At 46.8% G+C, this 4664-nt stretch overlaps 1 protein-coding gene across 4 annotated transcripts in view; it reads left to right on the top strand.

Annotated features, from left to right (window-relative positions):
- LOC106762900 (3-hydroxyisobutyryl-CoA hydrolase-like protein 2, mitochondrial) overlaps positions 1-4664 on the top strand; it is a 19885-nt gene that overhangs the window by 10563 nt on the left and 4658 nt on the right. The gene's annotated exons all lie outside the window — the stretch shown is intronic.

Here is a 4664-nt window from a genome sequence, read left to right as displayed (position 1 = left end):
GTGTGCGTTTCTGGTGTTATCTTAGGTTCTTGATTAAGAGAACCTAACATTTGGTCCGACCTGCCGGTTCCAGACGGAGGAGAATCAGCAATGGGGAGCGAGACGTAGGGAAGATTGGATAACTTGGAGATGACGGTTGAGGGAATCAAAGATGAGACCGCGGCGATCAGACGCGACGTGCAACAATTGATGAAAATGTGGGGTGGAGGTCCGAACCATCAAGGGAGCGGTTCTGAAGGAAGCAGTAGTTCCGTGAACGAGAACTCAGGGAGGGGCGATACTGGGGGAGTCACATTCAATTGGAGGAAGAAGGTGGAATTGCCATCATACGAAAGCGGAGACCCATACATTTGGATGACTCAGGCTGAAAGATTTTTTGACATTCAGAATGTGGCGGAGGAGGATAAGGTCGAACTCGCTTACATTAGTATGGAGGGAAGCGTGAGTTATTGGTTCAAGTACTGGCGGGAGAAAACCAAAAATCGGACATGGAGGGGTTTGAAGGATGGGTTGATCAACCGTTTCGGGGGTGGGTTTCGGGGAACGGTTTACGAACAGCTGGCCACCCTGAGGCAAGAAGGAGCACTGGAAGAGTTTGTAAGAAGCTTTGAGATGCTACTAGGTCAGACCCATGGCCTATCGGAGGAGCTGATTTTGGGTTTCTTTCTGGCGGGGTTACGTGAAGATATTAAAGGCCAGGTTAGAATTCAGAGTCCTCCTGATTTAATGGTCGCAATCAGGGTTGCGAGGGACGTGGAAGACGCCATAAACCGTGCATGCGGAGGAGGTTGGAACGGGCTCAAGATGACCCACGTGGGTAATCGAACTGCGTCGGCGATAGTAAAGGCTGATGGAGATCGCAGTATAGCGACGAGGGTTGGTGGATTAGAAGGAGCGGGTACGGCCAGGAGAGAAGGTGCGACGGTGGCTAATAGCACCTATGCGAGGGGCAATGGTCCGGTCGGAGGAGAAAATAAGAATCGAATGGTCAGAAACTTACCTTATCCAGAGTATTTGAAGAGGAGGGAAGAAGGGAGGTGCTTCCGATGCGGTGGGCCGTTCGCACCGGGTCACCGGTGTGCGGAGAAGGGCTTGAGAGTACTGCTGTTTGCGGAGGATGAGGAGGGCGAGTTGGAGGAAAACGCTGGGTTGGAGGAGAAACCCATGGAGCTCTCGGCGTGCTCGGTGGAGGGTCTAACGCCTCCCAAAACCATGAAGCTGACCGGGGTGATAAGCGACAGACGCGTGGTAGTCTTGATCGATAGCGGAGCCAGCCATAATTTCATCAGCCGGAAGGTGGTGGAGGAAATGAGGCTTCCGGTAACAGAGACGGCCACCTACGCGGTAAGTCTGGGTGACGGGTGTAAGAAGTGGACCAGTGGAAGATGTGAAAAGGTGGAATTGAAGCTGGGTAATGTGAAGGTAGAGGAGGACATGTATGTGTTTGATCTCGGTGGAGTGGATTTAATATTGGGTATTGCATGGTTGGCAAAATTGGGTGAGGTGGTTATTAACTCGAAAGAGATGTCTATGCAATATGTGGTGGATGGAGAAAAAAAGAAAATATGCGGTGATCCAGCCATGGCAAGACAGTTGGTAGAGGCAGATGCACTCACCAAAATCGCAGACGTTGAGTCATTGTTTTTGGTGTGAGAACTGTGCATAGTGGAGGATAGGGGCGACGGTGACGGGATGGATGATTTGACGGTGCAGCAGAAGATAGACATCAGTAAAGTTTTGAGGGCCCACTGCAAAGTGTTTATGGAGAGAGAAGGACTACCTCCTTCACGTGATTCACAGCACCGTATAGTGCTTAAGGAGGGTAAGGATCCTATAAATGTAAGGCCTTATAGGTATCCTTTCTTCATGAAAGAGGAGCTGGAAAAACAGGTTGCAGACATGCTTCGGGCTGGAATTATTCGACCCAGTCAAAGCCCATTTTCCAGTCCGGTAATTTTAGTGAAGAAGAAAGATGGAAGCTGGAGATTTTGTGTGGATTACCGGGAATTGAACAAGGCTACTGTACCGGATAAATTTCCTATTCCAGTAATTGAAGAACTGTTGGATGAGCTCAAGGGTGCTAAATTTTTCTCTAAGCTGGACTTGAAAGCGGGTTACCACCATATACGAATGAGAGAGGAAGACATCCACAAGACTGCTTTCAGAACCCACCAAGGCTTATTCGAATTTATGGTGATGCCTTTCGGGTTAATGAATGCCCCCGCAACGTTTCAAAGTGCCATGAACAGATTAATGGCACCTTATTTGAGGAAATGGGTACTGGTTTTCTTTGATGACATATTGGTGTACAGCCCATCCTGGGAGGAGCATATCCACCACTTGACGTTGGTACTGCATTTGCTGGAAGAGAATGAGTGGGTAGCAAATCAAAAGAAATGTGAGTTTGGAAAAAGGAAGATTCAATATTTGGGGCACCAGATTTCGGAGAAAGGAGTGGAGATGGATCGGGATAAAATAAGGGCCATCTTGGAGTGGGAAGAACCCCGAAATTTGAAAGCATTGAGAGGATTTTTGGGTTTGACGGGGTATTATAGGAGGTTTGTGCCGAAGTATGGGGAACTAGCTAAACCTCTCACGGAGTTGACGAAAAAAGGAAAGTTTGAGTGGTCTGCAGAAGCCAGGGCAGCCATGGAAACTCTAAAAAAAGCAATGACAACGGCACCGGTGCTAACATTGCCCGACTTTACAAAGGAATTTCATGTGGAGTGTGATGCTTCTGGGAGTGGAGTGGGCGCTGTATTGATGCAACAAAGGAAACCCATTGCTTTTTTCAGCAGGGCTTTGTCTGAGGGGTCTCGGTCTAAATCAATATATGAGAAGGAGTTAATGGCGTTGGTCATGGCCATCCAGCACTGGAGACCCTATCTATTGGGGAGGAGGTTTGTGGTTTATACGGATCAGCGCAACCTCAAATATCTGTTGGAGCAAAGAATAACGACGCATAGCCAGCAGAATTGGATAGCCAAGTTGATGGGATACGATTTTGAGATAGTTTATAAATTAGGAAGCTCCAACAAGGTAGCAGACGCCCTGTCCCGTAAAGAAGAGGGGAGTATGGAGGAGGGAGAGCTACGGGCACTTTCCAGGCCTTATTGGCATGATTTTCAAGAGGTTTTGAAAGAAGTAGAAGAAGATGACATGCTACGAAAGATTATGAATGATCTTAAGGAGGACCCAACGAGTCATGAAGCATACACGATGGAGAATGATCGGCTTCATNATAAAGGAAGGTTGGTTTTATCAGCTAAATCAAGTTGGATTCCCAAGCTTTTAGTGGAGTTTCATGTGACGAGTACAGGAGGCCATTCGGGTGTGTTTCGTACTTATCGGAAGATTGCTCAATCATTATATTAGCCAGGAATGAAGAGAACGGTGACTGAGTTTGTCGCGAGTTGTGTAATCTATCAACAACACAAGTACCTAGCTGCCTCTCCTCAAGGTCTCTTGCAGCCATTACCGATTCCACAAGCAATTTGGGAAGAAATAAGCCTTGATTTCATTGTTAAGCTACCCAAATCACATGGGTTTGACGCCATACTGGTGGTAGTTGACAGGCTGAGTAAGTATAGTCACTTTATTGCTTTGAAACATCCTTATTCAGCTCGCACGGTTGCAGAGAAATTTGTTCAAGAAATAGTAAGGTTACATGGGATACTTATGTCGGTAGTTAGTGATAGAGATCCCCTGTTTTTGAGTGTATTTTGGAAAGAGCTCTTCAGGATGCAGGGTACTCAGCTTAGTATGAGCACGGCATACCACCCTGAGTCGGATGGCCAAACTGAAGTGGTGAACAAAATTTTGGAGGGGTATTTGAGGTGTTTTTGCTCAGAGCAGCCGAGGAGTTGGAAGTTGATGCTTCCTTGGGCTGAATATTGGTACAATACCAGTTATCAAAGTTCAGCACGATGTTCCCCTTTTGAAATAGTTTATGGTAGAGCGCCTCCAGCTTTGAGTCGGTTTATTCCTGGGGAGACAGCAGTGGAGTCGGTGGTTCAAGATTTGATGACAAGGGATGAGGCTTTGAAACAGCTCAAGATGCATTTAAGGCACGCACAGGAGGTGATGAGCAATCAGGCGAATAAAAAAGGAAAGACTCAGACATTAAGATAGGAGATTGGGTCTATTTAAAGATTAGACCCCATAGGCAATCATCTATGCCAACTCGATTACATCCGAAGCTATCGGCAAGTATTATGGACCTTTTGAGGTATTACAACAGATCGGGAAAGTTGCGTTTAAGTTGCAATTACCTGCGGAGGCCAGAATTCATCCTATATTCCACGTTTCCCAACTGAAGAAAGCTATAGGAGAGGAGTTGAGAAAGAGCTTCCAGCTGAGTTACAAGCAGATGGTCCAATGTATAGGCCAGCCAAGGTGCTGGACAGGAGAACACGTCAGTTGGGAACAGAGGAAATACCCCAAGTTTTGATAGAGTGGCAAGAAGGGGGCCAAGAGAGTGCCACATGGGAAGATGATGTGACTATACAAGAGCAATACCCGGAGTTCAACCTTGGGGACAAGGTTGTTGGAGGAGAGGGGAGTAATGTTACAGAGCCTAATTGCCAAGGCAGTTAGGAATAGTTTTCTGTTAGAACTTATAGTAAGTGTTAAATAAGGGGGAATTAGTTAGTGAGTGATATAAA

The sequence above is a fragment of the Vigna radiata genome, chromosome 6, assembly GCF_000741045.1.
Source record: "Vigna radiata var. radiata cultivar VC1973A chromosome 6, Vradiata_ver6, whole genome shotgun sequence".
Taxonomy (NCBI): Eukaryota; Viridiplantae; Streptophyta; class Magnoliopsida; order Fabales; family Fabaceae; genus Vigna; species Vigna radiata.
This window is presented reverse-complemented; position numbering and strand designations above follow the sequence as displayed.